The sequence below is a fragment of the Oreochromis niloticus genome, linkage group LG11, assembly GCF_001858045.2.
Source record: "Oreochromis niloticus isolate F11D_XX linkage group LG11, O_niloticus_UMD_NMBU, whole genome shotgun sequence".
NCBI classification, from domain to species: Eukaryota; Metazoa; Chordata; class Actinopteri; order Cichliformes; family Cichlidae; genus Oreochromis; species Oreochromis niloticus.
The window spans coordinates 26,715,801-26,737,032 of record NC_031976.2 but is presented as its reverse complement, the minus strand read 5'-3'; the positions used below and the strand labels follow the sequence as shown (position 1 = coordinate 26,737,032).

At 38.1% G+C, this 21,232-nt stretch overlaps 2 long non-coding RNA genes across 2 annotated transcripts in view; one reads left to right on the top strand and one right to left on the bottom strand.

The window, feature by feature from the left end:
- LOC102076253 (uncharacterized) overlaps window positions 1-11,360 on the bottom strand; it is a 79,578-nt gene extending 68,218 nt beyond the window's left edge. Inside the window, exons 1-2 of the long non-coding RNA XR_266596.3 lie at window positions 11,171-11,360; window positions 9,673-9,757 (exon numbers count right to left, since the gene is read on the bottom strand). This is a non-coding gene — a long non-coding RNA (uncharacterized LOC102076253). The remainder of the gene's footprint in view (window positions 1-9,672; window positions 9,758-11,170) is intronic.
- On the top strand, window positions 10,830-20,521 carry LOC102076179 (uncharacterized). The gene is made up of 3 exons (XR_266595.4): window positions 10,830-11,185; window positions 19,847-19,910; window positions 20,012-20,521. It is a non-coding gene; the product is annotated as an uncharacterized LOC102076179 (long non-coding RNA).
- The last annotated feature ends 711 nt before the right edge of the window (window positions 20,522-21,232 follow it).

The window sequence follows — 21,232 nt, the reverse complement described above, 5'->3', positions numbered from 1 at the left end:
TACCATGTTCTGACTGAGAGATTTCTGAAAGGAATTAAGACGTACAGCTCTGCTATCACTTCCGACATGCATGAAGACAGAAAAGTAAACAGCAGTGATGTTTGTAGGGTTACTGAAGTTGGGCTAGCTGGTATATAATGATGTGCTACGTGATTACTAGCAGCACATAAACATTGAAGCTGAAGGATGAACGCTAACTTTATTCCACTTCCATAAAAGTTAACGCGAGGGTTCCCGATGGTTAGGGACAAATGCAATCGCGTGGCAGGATGCTGTAAACGGACCAAACTTCAGTCAGGAGAACAAGTGAGATAATCCAGCCACAATACGAGGTTAGTCATTAATATATTGCTGCATGGGCTGGGCTGTAGTTACATCATAAGGTTTTAAAAACTGAGCTTTGAAATGAATAGTGGCAATAAAAACCGAGAGAGGCCGACAGTGATCACTGACTGTTTTTAGGGGCTTGTTGAGATTAAATAGAACAAGATACAAAGCATTAAAACATGTTAAGAACACAACAGCAGAGTAGTTTGGGCCCAGAAGCAGGATTCATCGCGTCATCACTTAAAGACCGGATTGTTATGATGAGCTTTAGAGGAAATACATTTCTTATTTGGCACATCTGATCTAATTTTCCATTTAATAAAGCCTGCAGACAACGATGAGCAGTAGCTAACATCTTTTAATAAAAACCCAAGCCTGAGTGAGAGAGCGGCCATCGAGGGGCGCTGACCAGCAGTCTCTCCCGATCCCGGCACAGCCCTGGGTTTAAATACAGCCCACAAAACAAAAGGCATTACACAGCTGTTGTTTACACCTTTGGTCTCCCCGAAGAAAGAGTTCACAATCCCTTATCACGTCTTACAGTGGCTGATCCCCTTGTCTCTTCCTCCCGTCCTCAAAGAGAAACAAAAGACTTCACCACCTGCGGATTCTTCCCCAACACTGGCACCAGGCTTCCTGTGTGAGTGCCCCCATTTCCCAAGATACAATCACCAGGCCCCCACCATCTGTTTAACTGCGTGAATAAAGTGTGAATCAGACATCTTAACCAGGTGACATAAAAGCGCTGTTACTAAGAGAATACATCAATATATAAATGAAAGAAATTCTAATACACCATTTTATTCTGTCTAAATGTCTAGCATCCTAAATATTAGGTTTTATGGGTATAACATTTGCTTGTGTATACGTACACATATGCTATATTACCAACTTAAGTAAACTAGTATAAGCACATAGTGTAAGTCTTCCTCTCCCGGAGAGCTTACGGTTCACTTATAAAATGACTGACAGGTCACATGTGACTCACTCAATTGTGAGCCACACAGTGAAAAAACAAAATATGCAGGAGTAACTTAGGCTGTTTAAACAGAGGTTGGTGGTTGGATGCTAAGCTAAAGGCCACATTTTTCTCCCCATTTTCTGAGTTGTTATTGTTTTTGAGAACTTTATGTTTATATAATGTATTTTTGACATTTGTCATGCCCTGCAGTGTAAAAGTCACAGGTTTCATGAAGCGTGACAAGTTTCTTTGGAGAAGCACTTAGCTTCAGGAGAAATGTATGCGTGCGAGAACACAGATTTCAGAGATATTTGTGTTTTTCTTTCTCTTGGTTTCATGTCCAAGTTAATGTTAAAAACAGTTTGTTTTAGATGCACCATATCCATAGTATTCCTGGTTGATGTCCACTCAAAACCCACTAATATGTCTCACTACTTGGACCAACATGACATACTGTTAGAATGGCGCTAGCTTATCAGGCCATTTTCAGTCTCTATTACATCCTTATCTACACTGACTGGGAGCTCATGAATCTGACTTTGTAACAATGTTACAGATATGACCACATTTGACCATAAACCACACGCAATTTGAAAGTCTGATGTTTTAAAGGAAAAAATATTATATAATTTAACAGTAAGTCACTGCTGTGGTATAGATCAGAAGCCAATCTGCTAATAAATCACTGGCAATCTGACATTAAATGTCAGAATTTGATGGCTCTTAAAAGAACATTGGCAAAAAGCATGCTTGATTAGCAAGACCCAGCAGAACTCTGTCAGAGTCATTTTTCCAGATAAATATATGATGTGACGGTTGACGTTTGTGATTTCGTGTGACTTGGGGACTCAGTTATGCAGTTGACGTTCAAAGCTGGCACACAAGGGGGAATGATGGGTAACTTGGCGCAGAGTACTGGCTAGAGGAGGGTGGCTGGTGGTGCTGAGGGAAGAGGCTCTTTGTTGGAGGGTGTTTTCTCGGGCTCAGCACAGCAGGACATCACAGGCTTGCACTGTCAACACATGCCTTTAATGTTGCAAGTCTCCAAAAGAAACATCAAAAGCCTCTATCCATCGCGTTGAGATTTATTTTATTTTTACCTTATCTTTTTAGAAATTATTAAGAGTGCTTGGGATTCATGAGAGATTTTTTGTAATAAATAGCTCCGTTTAGAAGTTCAAAGCCAAACTGTCAGGATGAAATGTCAGCATCTGTACAAATAAATTTAAAAAAATGTGTTTGTATTACAACACAAAAGAGCAAAGTAGTTTAGAGAACTGGTGAACAAAGGTACCATGAAAATAATAAATCAGTGAAAATAAATCAGTTGTCATCCTGATTTGGAAAGCATCCTGGACTGCATCTTAGCATACAAATTAAGTGATTATTATTATTATTACAGCATTTTCCTTCCCTGTTGCATTCATTTTCAGGTTTCAGTTGTGTTAGTAAGTCTGCATTTTCTAAGAAAAAATAATATTTTTATTCCTAACTGTAAAAAGCAGCATTTGGTAAGAAAAAAGAAAAAACAAAGTAAAAATTACAGTATTGTAAAAATTTTATTTACTTTATTTACTTATACGATTCAGTGTAATGAACTATGACGTGAACTTCTTGCCTCTTCTGACTAACATATGTTAGAATAAATTCTGTTGTGTTAGTTATCCGAGGTTTTCTCAAAGAAATTTCCCCATACAAGCAAATGTTAGAAAGGATGAATCAGTCTTTCCACTAATACACTTCAGTGCAGTCCTCTGTCTAATGGGCTACCCTGCAATACAAGAAAAAAAATCTTTAAGTCCATATATTCTAAATGGGTCATTAATCAGTAGAGCATGACTTCTAGCTCAGGGCATGTAGATGTTTTAGTATAATATCATGTATGCAGCCATTAAGTGCATACAAAGTTAGCAGTTATAAATAGGTCATCTAGAGGCAAGGTTTTCACCTATCAAATGGAGACATGGAACCAATCAAATCTGCAAGCTTTTATTTCAGCCACCAAGATCAATAGCTGCAAGCTAGAAACAAGGAGCCTCTATCTAAAATGAGAGCTTGTTGTTTTAACTTTGGCTACAGTCTCTGATTGCTGCCATTATTGCTCTAAAATGCACTGAGTGAAATGCTTGATGTGCAAAAATAACCAAGTGGGATGGATCTCAGAAAAAAAGGTTAAATTGATAATAAACAGGGTTCATTTCATGGCTTTAAATGTTGCTCACCTTGTCCTACTTTTTGAAAAGTCATCACCTAGACTTGCACTGTATGCGCTGTGCGCACATTTCTATTCGCACCTTTCATGGAAAGTTCCAAACACAAACTTGAACTAAATCCCAAAGTTTGTTGCTTGAAGTCAGTTGTTACCTCTATCTCACTTAATCCTCACATTTCCACTAACCTGAAAAATACAAAATGATATTTTCAAGGCAGAGCACTTTGAAAATGTTTAGCGCAGAAATACCTTTTGAGGTACAGGAGTCGAGTGCATATTCACCCCCCTCTACCTCTCCTTCCTCTCAGTGTTTCAAAGTTGTGATAAGATGTGACAATCTATCAGACTTCAGTGAGGGTTTTTTACCATCTATGCTGCAGCCCTTAGTTATCTTGGTGGCATTTTCCTTGCGATATAACAGAGAATCAATTATGAGTACACAGATATGCGAAAGGTTTAGTCGGCAAAAGATGCTTCTTGACAGTCTGATGATATGATGGCGGTAAATAAGCTCCATACGTTTTTTTTTTTCCTGAGCTAAAAATACTATTCCCTCGAGCAAACGGCTGCATGTTAAGATAAAGAGAGGCGAGCAGCCTTTAGAAAGGCACACAGAGTGTGGAATTACAGACGTGAGACAAAACAACAGTCATGATCGTAATGATGTTGGTGATGTCAACTTATCTAGGTTTGTTCTACTGTACTGTCTCAGTAATGTTTAGTCACAGATTTCATAGTCTCACAAGAACATACAATGAATACTGGTTTGTACTGACTTGGATACAGCATGTGCATATTTTATAATTACTGCCAAGAAAAAAGAGCCTTTGTTTTACAAATATTTGCAAACTATCAATTATTGCAACATAGATAACACTGAAAACTCACAGAATTAAAATCCCTTATCATTCTCCAATCAGTCTAAGAAATAGTTGATTTCACAGATAATGCAAAAAAAAAAAAGTTTTTTAAACATTCTTGATAACATATATGCAGATATGATGTTTTAAGGAGCATTTCCAGATACAAAGTGTAAAGCACAGATGTTAGATGAAGTCTAACATCTGTGATACACTTGATGATGAGACCATTTTTTTAAAGTTGACTTAAAATCACATGTGTATCGATTTGGGTTTCTTTGGTTTCTTACTCTTAAATGAGAGGCAATGGTTTAGTTAGTCAAAGATTTATGACGGAACCACACAGCAGTCTGGATTCTCTAAGAAAAGACCTCTGAGGCTTTACGGCTGCTGTTTATACAGTTCCAGTGAACTGCAAACACTTCAAACATCTCAGGAAAAAGGCATGTAAGAACTCCCAACAGGCTTTCTAATCAAATGTCACAAGACCTTCATGGAAACAGTGAAGCAATTCAGCCTATGGCTATGCCAGTGAAATGGCAAAAGCCAACACATCAAGAAGACTTTGTTTGTTTCCAAACCTCCTCAACCTTGTTGGCAGTAACAAGATGCCTCTTGCACTGGCCGTCGTGATGGATTGTTTGTTTGCCTGGGTTTGGTTTATTAAATATAATTGAACAATAATAGAATATTGATCCAGCAATAATAAAGTGATGTGTCAAACATTGTGCGAGTCAGCGGTTGCAGCAAAATGTCAATTCTGGCGAGAGAGAGAGAAAAAAACTGTTAAAAAAAACATTTTTAAACATTTTCGTTTTTTACAAGCTGCAAAGGTAAACTTACACTACAGCTACTGTATATAAAGGTGATTATGCTCTTTGGTGAGAGATGTGTGTTGGTTCATAAACACACTGCTGTCCCTGAAGACTTATTGATTGCGTGGTGTGTGGGGTCATCTTCTTTGCTTCCAGTTGGCAAAGCACTGCTTAGATGGTGACAGAGAGGATCTTAACTGAATAAAGACAGAAGCTTTACTTCAATTTCCTCTTTTTCTGTCTAGCTTTGACATGGAAATTCCTCAAACAGGAAGCTGTAGGATGTGGAGCCTTTTTTAAGTCGCCGCTGAGATTAATAGACAATGATTCCAGCTCCTCCTATGGGTGTAGAGGACAGGAGCACATTTATGCCACACTTGCATGCTCCTCTAGTTGCGTATACTGTGGCGATGACAAATGGGAAAGGACACACATTAGCTCTCAGCGTACCTCACGCAGCTTCCTACTCAGTAATGGATTCACCTTCGTGCCATCATCACCTTCTATTAGGCCCAGGACAGAATCAATAGTTTTCTAAATGCAGCTGAATCATTCATCATAAGAGGCCTTGTGCCATCCACCGCAGCTACCTCCTGCTACCTCTCCGACCTGCCTTACTTGTTTTGCCTCCTCACATAGAGTATTGATTACCCATTTATGCCAACACCAAAAGAGAAAAGCTTGATCAAACTGCGCAGAGATGCTATCACGTTAACAGATTTCAATACACATGAAAGCACAACGCATTAAATCCAATATGACCCTTGAAGTCTGGAGGAGGTAAGTTATAAATTTAAATTTCATGATATTGATGGTGATATGAGAAAAAAAAATAGGTGATATTATGGTGATATATTCAAAATGAGCTCTGGTAATAATAAATATAAGGAACCAACGTTTAGGAAATTAAATATAACAGAGAGAGAGATTTATTTAATATAAGCTTGATGTAGTTTCTAATGTAAACACACAAAATCAAACAGCTATCAGCTCAACTTGAGAGGTCAGCCTAATTCACAGAATGGGTCTCTCCACCACGAGAGTCTGCAGGCAGCACCAGCCGGGCCTGGCCTTTATTCTGCCAGCATTCTTCTGGGAGGCTGGGCACTGGCTGCGAGGACATGATTAATTGCTGCAATAAAGCTCATTATGGAGATTAAGTAGGAGTTACAGGAGCATTATTGATCACTGTCCTTTAAATAACCTTAAAGTTGCTTGTTTGTGCATGTTTGTATGACGCTGGTCAATGTAGAGGGCAAAATGGGAGGAGGAGATTCAATGCAATGTTGCCGCAAGACATTAACATATGACATAAAATCAGTCCTGGGTGATCTCGTGAAACGCGTTGGCATGCTTGCAGTGACACGGGGTCTTCACAAGTCACATTTCCTCTAGACTGCTGTCATATAGTCTCACACTTATCAGTGGAAAAGATCATACTTGACATAAGGAGACAACTGCCACCCACCCATACAAACACACCACTGCCAATCCAACCACATCTAAAAGAGACATATTCTGACCCTTTCAGGAACAAGAACATTTTAAATACAATTCCAAATAACATAAAACAAATTATTAATATAGTATGTTTCTGTTTCTGATGCCTTGCTGGCTTCAGTTGGGATTTGTTATAATGCATGTTTGCTCCATTTATCCTATATAACTACTTTCTGCTTTGTCATGGGTTTATAACAACCAATAAATCAGAACTGTTGCTCTTTGAATTCTATTTGAATCTATGCAAATTCATTTTTGGTTTTCTGCAGTGCTCCAGAACTACTGAATCATTTATTTTGTACACATGTACATAAACACAAACCTTTCTTTAACAGAAAAAAAATGGAAATGCCATCTTTTGTTACCTCAATCCTTTTTAAAAAATCCTCTTATCCTTCCTAGCTTCTGACACCACTTGCATTTGCAATAAACCCCTCAATCTCCTGTTGAAGTATAAATGCCTTGGTATTTTCAGAATATTGATCCAATGTTAACTCTTCTAGTATGAGTAGAATATAAAGGGTACTATTTTTTATATCTGTAACCTTGACTGTGACACTGTGTGACTAGTTTACCTGACTGGTAAACTGTAGACTAGAGTATTACAGAAATATACACAAGAGGACTTTCAACAGGGCTTTCCAGAGTTTGGCACTTACTAGGTCAATACTTTTCTTGTGGCCCACACATTTCTTTGTCTGAGTCATCTGCTAAAAAACCTGCTAGTGAGCAATGTATGATAATAAAAAGCTATGATCCACAACCAAGCTAATGAATATAATACACCTGGTTGTTTGTCTTTCACTTATCTTATAATTGACTTTTTATTTGTCAAGAATCTGGCCAAGGACAAGTGTAGGTGTAACTTAATATTAAAGTCGTATAAGACAGGGATATATGTCAGAATAGCTCTGCAATGTCTAATCTCAGGTATGAAACTGACACTGCTGTTCAGAAAAACAATAACAGAGACAAACAAACTGGGTCACTAATTAATCTTTGGTGAATAGCCACATTTATAGGGAAAAAAATCTTTTGAATGTCCCTTCCAAACGCTTTGTGCTTATAATGCAAAAAATACATAAATTCTGATGCTTTCTTGTGAAAATTCATCCATATCAGGACAAATCAGTTGGTCAAGCTTTAACACTCTCCATCAGCAATAAGTTGTCAAATGAGGCAGGCCAGGAGATCAGCACCTGCTCCTGCCATGCAGTTGACAGGTGTTAACCTGTCACTCATTCCTCAATTTGCCTCGCTACTCGCCACTGGCTTCACGTTTCCAGTGAGACCGACCTGAACGCACAGCTTTCCTCCAAGAAGGCAAAGCTCATTTAGAGTGATGACGACAGCAGCTAAGGTTTTGCGGCATTTGCTATGTTCGTCACGTCCGTGAATAAAAAGACCTATTCCTATCACGCTAATAATGCTGGGCTGCTCATGTCACGCTCAGCGCTGGCATGGGGGCGTTTTGTGCATGTCAGTGAGATAAGAGAATAGCAGGGTGCATGTTCACATGCCTTATCGGACTATGCCAGGAGAGGGTTTCGCCTGCTGTTTACAATGCTGCAACCTCAAAGACGCAAGTGCAAAATATGCATGTGATGCAGGTGGGTAAGAAAGGAGGAGAGAGGTGTGGGCTACAATAAGAAAATGTAATTTTCATAATTAAATTAGTCTTAATAAACTGCTTAACACTGAATATAGAATATAAATATATGTGATGAGGTCTAGAGTTTGAAAAATAAAATGGAATATTCCCAACGCTCTGTACACTCTGAACTCAAGAGCCACCACATTCGGAAAATAACAGGATATTTGCTATATGCGGGTATATAATCCTTGGATCAGGATAGTTTTTATACATCTACCCCTGACACTTTCCCTCATGATACTATGTGTTCTCTGCTCTAGGCAATGTAATGAAGTCAAAAAATAATTCCCTAAAGTCTTTAACATAACCTCTTACTGCAAAAGCCATACACCTGCAGCTGCTTATAAAGGAGTAATACCCCTGGCTCTACAGATAAGTCAAGGGCACAGAGTTAAACTCAGGCCTTATTCAGTGCTTCTACAAGCTCTCCAGTTCACTATCGGTAATCTACAGGTGAGTAAGCATGGGCTAGTAGACTGGAGTTTGGCAGACAGAGATAAGCAGATTCATTGACATGGGACACTTTGGCATCATTTCATTCCCAGACCTATTACACCTTATTGATCTCTGCTCCAGTTGCTTTCTAAATCCCACAACACAAATAAGGCAGCTGCTTTGACTCAGAAATTCTCGAAACCCAGCCTCGCCTCACTGCCAGACACTCGCTTCCAGCAAAAGGATCAGTCCAAACATAATTTTAAAGTATTTTAGGTTAGTAATTAAACTCCCCCTTGCGCTGTATCCTTATTAACTCGACTTTTGATCACCCGGTGGCTTGATATACAGAGTGGGCGGTTTCAGTAAGCATGCAAATTTGAATTTTGTCTTCCGTCTACAAATAAAATGTTGCAAAACATCAAGGAGTCTGATTCGTTTAATCTCTGAATCCTTGCTCATTTAGGTAGTTACGCACACACACACACACACACACATAAAACACAACATTAGGCAATGTTTGATTGATAAAAGGTGTGTGCTAAACATAAATGCCACCATCAGCTCTGAAAAAAATGAAAGGCTTTAACTTTTGAATAAACTTTTGATTTAACCAAAACACCAAACTACATCTTGCATGAAATTAAAACAATGGGGCTTGCACAGCTGAACAAATGGTAAATGGAGGGAGAAGAAAGGTAATAGCTGCCTTAAAGGCCCTTTGTCATCACAAGAAAATGACAGAGGAATGAAGAGAAAAACAGAACTATTCAGTGTGACAAACAGAGCCATGCAAACATCAGAGATGTGCAGATTAACAGGGAAAACAAATGGATGCTGGCAGATCACAGCATTAACCAACAAGTACGATTGTGAGGAATAAAAAGAGTGACAATACTTATTCTTACCTCACCAACATACAAGTGGAGGATCCGTGCAGAAACACTGTCAGCCTGCTGTCGGTGTCAATCTATTAGAATGGCCTTAGGTCACCTGTAATGATCAATTTACTCTTTAAAAAAGCCAAAAAAATCCATGTTTTCTATTATAGCAAGTGTTCAGTTATTAAAATATGTATTTCAAAAAGTATATACAAAAGTATATTTGTAATTACACATAACAAAAATGTAAATCAATAAGTTTTCAGTCAGTAACACATTTAGTTACGCTCTTGCTTATTTTAGCCTAACTGCCCGCAGTACTCCTCCCCCTAGTGGTGTAAACCTTCACATCATTTTAAATAGTTCCACACAATATTCCTACTATATTAATGGTCAATAGTATAATTTTCAGTCAGTGTCCTCTGTTCTAGACCTGCTGTTCTGGCATTTAATATTACTTGCAATATAAAGTGGAGTGGATGCTCACACACTCACACAATCCATTTCATATTACATGACCTATTTCTCTCAGAGGTAATTGTAAACATGACTGCTAGCATCTCATCAGGCTTTTCAAACTTTATTCATGCCAGACTGGACTGGAGTTGGTTTTATAATTTTGGACTCGAGCCATTTTAAATCTTAAAAGCTCCACAAATCTACACAGGTGTCTTTAGTTATTTTCGTCAATTAGACTTCATTTGCAAGTTGAAGATAGATGGATAACTGATTTGCGATACATGAGAACAACACAGTGTCCAAATGAAAATGTTATATGTAATTTTTGCTGGCCTAAGGCAAGTACAGACTGAGATTTCAGCAATCATTGGGCCATGGTACAAAATTAAGTGTCAGGCTATGTCTTCTTGGCACAGTCGTAATAACAGCTGGAGGACATATCATAAAACGAATCCTTCTGCTGCCACAGATCCTAAAATTTTCAACAAATAATTGTTGAAGTGATCGGCAGGCAATGTCAAATGGCATGTATGATGATATAAGTTATACCACGACCCACTTAGTGAATAAGTCATGTTAAATTTCTTATACTGTCAGAATCTGGTCCCAGGCTGCCTTGGTTCACAAAACCATTATAAAGTGGAGGTGTCATACAATGCAACAGAGCACCACTGTTCGGGATCTGGGATCAAAGGCATTCATTATTCTTTGAAACTAGGCAACTTTTGTCTGGCAAAGCCTGAAATTGCAACAAAGTTATTATAAGGGCGAAGGAGATCTGAATAAAGCACAATGGGTCATACCTATCTACACTTATTGAATGTCACCAGCTGTGACTGGTACTCCGCTGTCTAGCTAAGGTAGCATTTCCTCTGCAGCCTGGCAATGTTACAGTGTTCGCTCCAGACTTCTTTGTTTAAAGAGGAAACAGTGATTAACCAAGACTTGTTAAAGACGCTACTTGGACACATTTTGTCAAAGTCTACATCTAAACTGGGGTTTTGGATATTTGTGTTAAAATTCGGTTAGCCCAAATTTTCTCCTAAGGTGGAATGAAATAGCTTACCTTCACCTCGCCAAGGTAAGTAGAGCCGTTTTTTAAACAGTCTGGTAACATTCTGTATTTATGTATTAGTTGCTCGTTTTGCTGTCCAGACGCTTTCCGACATCTCTGAGCTAATATTAGCTAGCTACTAGTGGCTGCAGGTATTTTAAGGGCTGTTTTGTAGTCACTTTTTAGTTTGGTTAGTGCTGCATGGTAATGCTTACATCTTATTGACTGCTGCGGTTTGATAGTTTGGGTTTTGTTGGAGTTCTGAACTAGCTTTGTTTTTGGTACTGCAGTATTCCTGTATGATTCACAACACTACGCAATGTTGGAAAAGTCAATTCAGTTTCATTTATTTATTTATGTAGCACTAAATCACAACAAAAAAGTAAGGGCCCTACAATAGAGACACAACGTAAGTTATATGCTGATACTGGGAGATATGAATAATATCCAGAATAATAACATTTATTTTGGACTCAAACTAGATTCTTCTCTTAGTCCTTGGTTGTGTGTGTCTCTGGTAGAGGGTAATGTTAAAATTTGGGTTTTGGAAGAATGTGCTGGTTTGTCTAGAGAGGTATACTATGCTTGCCTTTCTTTGTGTTAGCTGGCTTGACAAAACCTAAATCCCCAATCAACCCTAGCTTTCTGCTTCAGACTCTGTACATGCTCACATAAAAGGAGGTGTTTCACACATCATATAACTCTTCTTCTGTACAAAGTGATCTCTGTGATTGCAGCCATCTCCAATCAGAGACAGATGATTAGATAAAATGGTGACTAGAAATCTATAAAGAACAAAAATATAACAATAAAAAGAAATTAAGAAATTAATGCTGCAGAAAATTGTTAATCATGGGATTTAACATTTTAATTTGAGTTAATATATTTATTTTAACAATGAGTATGCCCTTGTACAGCTCAGAAACTTTAAACTGTATATAGACTACTATCTCAGTCTAATAAAGGAGTAGAAATCACTTTAGTTTGCCACCAGATCAAAAAGAAATTCATTTTATTGATTAAACAGGTCGTCTTGGTGTGTGTTCTGTGTCTTAGTGACTGCAGTTCAAATAGTGTTCGTAGCAGATTAGAATCAAGCATAAAAACATTTCAACATTTCCTGCATCACTAACTCAGTACATGCAAATTCAAGTGATAATATGATGCACAGTTTGCAGCTTTACAGCTGGGCTTCATTCAGTGGTGTTAGCAAGGTACAGTTTAACAGGTTGTGCATATGAAATCATTACCTCAGGAGAGAATCTATATTTCACTTAAAACATGCTGAAAATAAAGAATCAGTGGTAAACGTGGTGCTTCCGGCCAATTTTAAGCCGAAACCCTGAACATAATCTGCTCCCAACCAGGTTATGTGTTTAGCATAAGTTACCATGGTGATTTAGCCAGTTAAAAAGTGAGCTGCTTTCACGGCACTGAAATTTCTGACTTTGAGCTCCACGCACCTCTCAGACCCATTAATCTCACTTTGTCGTGCACCCCTTGAAATGTCCACAAATTGAGTTTATCTGTTTAAGACAATGACAGCTCCTTCCAAAACATTTGTTGAGACATCAGGGATCACTGCTTCGCTTTAGCAAAATAAGTGTTTGCTTTTTGTGTGCTTCGTTGCTGTTCTTGAGGCTCTTGTATCAGGTGGTCGTAATTTGCATAAATTTCCATATGGATTGCTATGAATTTTGGATTGCTCTCCTGGAATAGTTGATCTTATTTTGCTTAGTTCCTAGTTTTGTGGAAAGTAGTCTTTGAATCGTATAGATTAAACTCACTTTGTGCATTAAGCCTCGGATTAATGTTTGTGTTCTGTGAAATTTGCTGATGGCTTGCTGCATATAAGACTTTTGCAGAAAACTGGCTCTTGTGCTATTTCTAGACTGCTAATTTAATTATCCTGCTCTATGGCAAATATTGAGTGCTGGCATATGATATACAGTAACAAGTCTTAAATGTCATTATTAGGCAGGTATAAAAATCAAGCAGTCTATCCTGAAATTAAAAAAAACATGGACTGAATATAACATACTTTGAATTTGACTATATTCAAATCTGATCAATATACAAAATTACATAGGCTTCACTTTCATTACGCTTTCACATTTTAAACTTGGCCAAAATTGGCTCCTTCACTGCTGAACATAATTACATTTAAAATGGGCAGTTTATTATCGCTTTCGTTTAAAATATAGCAAAGATTTTCTAATGAAGTACCACAGTACCTGCGTGTCAGGAAAGATATCATTTTTTCATGTGGACCTGCTGCAATAATACATTAGGGCCTTTTTGTCTGACAGTCAGAAAACGCTGTGATAGATGATTTCTATGTATTTTCAGCAGAAAGAAAGGAAAATGGCCCAAAGCATTACCATATATTACTTTATTTAGTTTAGTTTTAGACTTAATTATAACCATTTTCCCCCACTGTGCCTGGAATAAATGCAAAGAGGCACAAATCAATGTTTAGAGGAATGCTCCCTAACTGATGATGATCCATAATCACATTTGGGCCTCTGTGTTATCCAGTTCGACACGTTCCTCTCCACTTGCACTCCTCTCACTCAAACTGTTATCAGTCAAAAGCCCGACAGCGGCTCTCTGTTTCTCGGCCTTGTACGTGTCTTTGTCAGTCCACGTCTCAGCATTCGGACAAGCCGCTATCGGAAGAGGTTGCTTCCTAGCCATTACTTCCACCTGTGTGACAACAGCCGGCGTTATCTTCTGTAGTGATGTGAGCCCGTAGCTGAGTTGCTGATTAATAGACACGGGGTCACGTCACCTCCCTCTCTCCCTGTCTGTCTCTCGCTTTTTCTTCTCTCTCCCACTGTCTCATTCACTCCGTTTGTCACCATGTGAATGAGATTGGAGCAGGCAAGTTGAACCAGTCACAGACAAAATTAGTGTTACAAGAACAAGGTCATTTGTAGGTGATAAACATTAAGTGTGAATAAATGTTTTTAAAACTGCTCTCTCTTGGGAACTCAGACACACAAACACACACCGAAAGACGCACATGCACGCCTACACGCACACATACACACAGTTTTTTCCTCTGTTTTTAATTAAAAGCCTGAGTGACAACGTGGCCTATTTCTTCCGTGGCACTTTCAAATTGAGAGAGAGAGATAAGACTTGTATTTAGGGGGCCTTATCATACTCATCTATTTACTGCCGGTAATTTTTCTTTTCTTGCCTTACAAGAAAAGTGCAGCCAGAAAAATCCTCCTCTATCCTCTAGGTTTCAAATCTCAAAAGCAAAACTATGTGTCTTTCTGGCGTTCTAAATCCTCCTTCTGCCCCTGGAACATGGAGTACAAGAGTGAGAAATGGAGACAATGGATTTTGCCCGTGTCCTAATGCGCTTTCCATCTAAGCTGTTATATTGAGTCAATATCCTACCAGCCCGATGAATGATTAACATGGCTGTTTTTGCAGTGTGCTCTGGTTCTGGGGTGTTTACTCCACAGTAGGGCCAGGTCTGATGTCTAAACATTGTCATTTCTGAGCCCAGATCCACGCAGGATGCATAATGACAGACCAACATTAAAGCCTCTACAGCACCAAAGAATCTGTTTCTCCTCGGTCTATTTTTGCATCCCAGTAAGGAGTCACTTGATCCTACCTCCTTCCTGACAGTTCAGCAACTGGATATCATTTTGTGTCTGCCTGTAAGATTAGCATAAAAGTAAAAGGGAAAGCATTTTACTCTGAGAACCAACTGGAGATATGACAAGCTCTGAAACATTTATGCTTGGCTTTGATTTGTTTGGCCTGGTTTGTGTCTGGTATGTCTGAAGGCAAGGCTTAATCAAAAGAAATGTACCCATATTGCTCTGGAATATATTATGTAATGCCATTCATACAGTGCAGCGGATGACTGAAGTGCATTTGTAAGCAAATGAGCTGCATTGTTTGTGGCTTTAACCTTGACAAAGGCAACCTGTGATAATAAAGCATTTGTCAGAAAGCCAGCCCCACTCTGAGCTGCTTCTCCCTCTTAATGTGAGATGTGGTTGTGTCGTCGCCGCTAACATTCAGTCTTCGTTCACGATGAACGGTTGCACAGCCAGACTCGTACAAGGTAACATGTAGCAGACTTGTCATAGTATGGCAATTCAAGTGAAATTTAAGTTTCTGAAAGACCTTCATATTTTTGCTGTTTCTTGGCCCATCAAACTCTCACATTGCTTAAGCAGGTTTGTTAGTTAGACTGTCTGTATGTCAGCAGGATGACAGAACAAAGCTGAGTTATTGTGTATTTGTATATAGAGCAAACATCTTGACCACTTTCTTTGTATTTTGACTTTGCTGTTTGGGTGCATTTTTCCTTCTTCTTCTTCATATTCTTCTTTCGGCTGCTCCCATCAGGAGTCGCCACAGCAGATCATCTGCCTCCATCTTGCCCTACTCCCAGCATCCTCTTCTGCACCAACTCTCTGCGTGACCTCCTTCACTACATTATAAATGCTCTCTGTGGTCTTCCACTTTTCCTTCTGCCCCGCAGCTCCATCTTCAACATCCTTTGTCCACTGTATCCAGAATCCCTCCTCTGGACATGTACAAACCATTTAAACCTTGCTTCTCTAACTTTGTTACTAAATCACTTAACCTGAGGTGTCCCTCTGATATTCTCATTGCTCTCAGTTCTCATTTCTGACCTCCCGGTCACTCAAGATGAAAATCTTAACATCTTCAAATCTGCCTGCAGCTTTTTACATTTTTTTAAAATTTATTTATTTTTTTGTTATAGACAAATTCATTCAGTTTGACGGTTGCACATAATGTCACAAATAAAGATGAGTAAGATTGTATTTTGCTAACCTTAATCCCTGTTTTAAACTGCATTGTGATTACATGGTACATTTCATTTTGGATAACATGTAATTTCTCCTTCCCCATTTATGATTGGAGCTGAATTTTGTTACTGTCAAAAATGGCAGTTTTTACCCAAAGAAAAAACATTATGATCTGGGACGAATTGACAGTAACATGAAACTTGTGTCTGTTGTCTGGTGCATCGATGCAAGCTGGCATTGGTGTCAAGCAGGGACAACGATGCATCATTGTTCAACATTTTTTCATAATGCTAAAGATATTTACTGTGTCTTTTAGTAGTTCAACAACACCAAGGAACAATGGATAAGAGAACTGTATAACCTTTGCTGTGGCAGAATCCAAATCTCAAAGTTTTAAGTTAATCTTTTAAATCTTTTTTAGGCTGGGTCATATTTCTGAATCAGATTTTGGATCATTTGGAGCAAATGCTGTTTTTGATTATGTCCAGACTTTGCAGGTAGATTTGACAGATACATTTAAAGAGCCTGTATATCATCTGGAAAACCAATTTTTTTAAGACATTTCAGATTGTTTCTACAGCTTGTGAAAATTACCTGACTCTGGCTGCATTATGCAGTAAAATCACATTATAGAGTTCCAGATATTTAGAATAAGTATTTTTAAAATGTATTCTACATTTGGAGGATGATTCAAACTTGAACATTGACTGATTAAATGCAGGTGAATAAATACATAATTATCTGGCAAATGTTTTAGATGCACAAATCATGACCTTTTACTGTTAACTGTCTAAATGAACAGTGCTGATATCGAGGAACTGATGAACTAATGAATTAACTAATGAAAGAGTTGAGGTACAAAGGGAGTATGTACAAATATGAACAATAAATAAAATACACTTATAAGAAGTGCAGTTTCACAATTTTGAATGGAATACAACCCAGCAATGTAATTTTAGACTGTCTTGATAAATATGCATTGTATTTACCATTGTTAAATGATATGAATGAACGACATGTATAGCTAATCACAATTAAAATGAAAAGATGAAATATATAAAAAAGATACAATTCAAAGTAATATGTGAGTCTTTTTGTAATCACCCCCATTTACTAACCACACCTTTTTTCTTAGTTTCCCTGTCTATCTATATTCTTTGAATTGGAGATCTTAGCTTAGTTATAGCCTCCTGTACTATACCACTGTGTCCTTGAGGTTCTGTCCATTTCTCCTCCCTTCCTGCCATTTCCTTGCTCCCTCACCCATTCCCCCCTCCTCACAGTGGGAAGATTTTCTAATATCCATTACTTCCACCAGGGTCAGTGCAATCCCACTGGGTCCGCCAAAGACTTGGCAGGTGCCGATAAGGGCCTTGCTCCAGACACTGTAATAACTTAACAAATCCCTCCATGACCCAGAATCCCCTTCACCAGCATGGCATCCCACTATTTTCCATAAAACTATTAAAATCTACCTGGTGTCATATTGGGAGAGGCGACCGTGGGGTTGCAGTGCACTCTATGCCTTGCACATCTCAAAGCTTTCCTGTTAATACATAAAACCCAACAATAAACTATAAATAGAAAGGGACAGCATTACCATTCAAAACCTGCTGTCAGCATGTTGTTGGGACTGAGTTGGTTCATGGACTTCGTGAATAGCTTGTCAGAATATCTCTGGTTTAACCAGGCATTTAAGGCATGCAGTTTAAATTGCGGTCTGTCTTTCATACCTAAATGTTTTTTCATCCATTACTTCGCTCTATATTGCGTTCCCCTCGCACACATTAGGTCATTTTGGCCAGGCCTCCTGGAGCTCTTATCCGATAATGATACCTGCTTCAGTGGGTATCAAGCCACAGCTCCACCCATTTCGTTTTCCCCCCTCCTCACACCTAGCTTTCAACCTGTCAATCATGCTTTAGCCGCATTCAAGTGGCAATAGTGTTAATGATTCATTTCCCTTGTAATCCCTGCTCAGGCTGATAAGCTCATGACGGCTGCCGTTATTTGTGGCTGTTTTCCATTGTTTGCAGTGTTAAATTAAGCCTCAACAATCCATCCGCTGAGCCTCTGTGAGCAGAAGAAAAACCCATAGGCACGAGCTGCTCTAATAGATTAACTAGCCATACTGCACAAAGAAGGTGAAAACATCTGTCTGTTATCAGTACTGTTTCTTCATGTGAGTCTTTTACTCAGTTGAACGAAAAGAGTCAATGCCTGTAATTTATTTCTGAAGTTAATTCAGAAACAAAAAAACAAAATCCATATCTTTCTGACGTTAAATTTTGTACCATCATTCAGTGAAGCTTTGATTTATATGTATTTTTAAAGGTCCTATGATTTACCCTCTTGAAAATGTAATGTTTCAAAATGTAATTTCAGACTGTCAATATATATTGACAAACCCTTAGAAACGATACTGGATATGCTCCTGCACCTGCCCTTTAAAGGACGAGATCTATGAAGCAGGCATTAGAAGTTCTGATCTCATCTGACATCATCTGGTACTTCTGTCTCTCTTACTTATTTAATATAACCAAAACTCTCTGTATGGTGATTGTTCTTAATATTTGTGAATAGTGTATTCACTGGAAAATACTATATTTGCCAATTAAGCTATATGCCAGTTTAACTGAAAATTTGCATACATTGAAATACATAAATATGAGAATATAGAGTAGGATAGAAGCAAACACATGTAAAAGGGTCCCAGTCCTAAAAGTGCCCAAAATTCATCATTGTCTTACACGAAGTAAGCATTTCATTTCCATGTGGCTCTCTCCCGGGTGCTTGCAGTTAAGAATACTAATAATGAGAGAGAGTTTTTATCCATGCTATATGCTAACAGGATCCCCCCCTTTGTGCTGGGGTCATGGCCACCAAAGGAAATCCACTGGGTCTTCTATTCTTCAGGTGACTGAATACATGATAGGGTCAGTGTGATTATTTTTTAAAGTACTTTCACCCCTGTAGTTACAGTCAGACAGCCATCTCTGACACTATTACTGGAGCTGGTATGTTACATTCACAAAAGACTCCAAATTCTATGGATTGTAGGTTGTACCTTACAATATAAAGCGCCTTGAGGCAACTGTTGCTGTGATTTGGTGCTGTATAAATAAAATTAATAATTGGATTGAATTGAATTCTAAAAAACACAAAAGCAGAAATGTTTCCTGGTAGAACACAGGGGTTATGGTTATGAATCAAAGTCACACAATAACGTAAACTAACCAAATCAAAATTCTAATTGGCTTGTAAAGCTCGTGGGCCTCATAGTCATCAGGTGCCTATAAGAAGGCCAAATTTCTCAAAACACTATAAAAAATAATTTTCATTGTACAGGACTTTTAACTATTTGTGCAATGTATTCTTTATTTGATCTCAAAGCTGAATGCTGGTTTTAGAGCTTAATTATTTGCCCATAACTTATATGCATGAGTAAATGCAAAATTTTAAATATTCAGTTAAAGTAGCCTACTTTTTCCTTTCCACTATCTGAACGTGCTTGGTAATAGGAGCTTGTTTGATTGGTTTTCTCCAGAATGGTATAGGGTCTTTATCTTACAGTATAAAATGCCTTGAGGTGACCTGAATTGAATTGAATTAGAAAATAATTATAGTATCTAGAAACTGCTAAATACTGATGATGCCCAAAAACATGATTACGTCATCTTCAGTCATTTTTCAAAATCTTCTGAAATAAGATTTATGCTGAATAAAGTGTGACTGCTGGTTAACAAAATATGCATTCAGGTTGGATTTCATCTCAACCAAACATGTTTTTAAATGGCAAAACAAACCTCTGCTTGCCTGACTTGAGAAAGTGATTCAAATTGAATCTCTAGTATTCTAATCATCACATTGTGCCTGTCAGAGCAAGGTGAACAACGGCCCCCTCATAAAGACATCAAGCTAAACATCAGTGAAGCGCGCCATGGGTAATAACAAGTTTCATGAAGCCATAAATCTGCCTAATCTAATGATTTGGCTCACCTGCTGCACTACTTTGATGTGTCATGTGCCCACTTGTCATTTCAAGGAGATGTGTCGGCTTGATGTCAGTGGCCTCCCTCAACTGGACAGATTTATTTTTGTGTATGACTGGACGTCTTTCTGATTTTTAATGTGCGATGCAGAGAAGTGGAAATTCTCAAAGTTAAGTCATCGTCATGGTCCTGGGTTTTGTGTCATTTTGGAGTTGGGAATTTTTAATCAGAATTTGGGATTCTGTTTTTGAATTTTTGTTATCTTAATGTTTGAACTTTTCCATGGCTGTATATATCATGGCTGTCATGATATAATTATTTTATTTTGAGAGTTCTTGTGATATTGTGGAGTCTTTCTGTTTGTTCTTAATGGTTTTCCTTGCAATAAGTGATTGTTTTGGAGTTTTGGAGTTCTTTTGCTTCATGTTGCTTCATGTTTTCATGAATGGACACTGTCCCAAGTTTCATTCATCCCAATACGATTACCTTTAATATTCCAAAAAAAAAAAATTCTGTCTAATTTTAATGGTTTTAAATACCTGTTCACCTTGTAAAGCCTGAACCATGAAATAATTGCGAGAAATTTTTTTTTTTTTTAAATAAAGTGCTTATTGATCCTTCTAATATTGAAAAAAATACATATTAATCTGCATATAAAAGCTTTAATTTGCTACATCCAGCATTTGGGGTTTTTTTGCAATCAGTTGCTTAAAAATGTGCAATTTATTTACTTTTTTTTAGAGGGGGGGGGGGGGGGGGTTGGATCACACCAATGATGTAGAAGTCTCAATAATTCACAAAATCTCATGTATTGAATACGGCATTAAGAGGCCGATTTATTTTGTCGATTGTCGATTTATATTAAGCTTCGATTCGTACTTACCTTGTTCTTTCTAGCGGTGTTTCTGTCTCCGTCCTGTCGTGTTTCCTTGCCTCTGTCTTCGAGTTCCATTTTGCCATGTTTAGTATTGTGTCTTTTGCTTTCTGGTTTTACTTTGATTTGTACAGTAAGTTAATGGATCAGATTTTTATTTCAGGTGCCCCTGACATTATTAGAATGCTGCCCTTCCTTAGAAAAAGGCTTGAGCAGAACCTTAGACAATTGCTACCTTACATAATGATAATAGAACTCTACTGAGAATTCAGAAGGGAAGTACTGGCCTTGGATCATGATGTGAAATTTTGTTCCATTTCCCATTTTCCCAGGATATTCGGCGTTTCATCTAATTGAATGGACACTGTCCCAAGTTTCAAACAAATGACCACAATATATC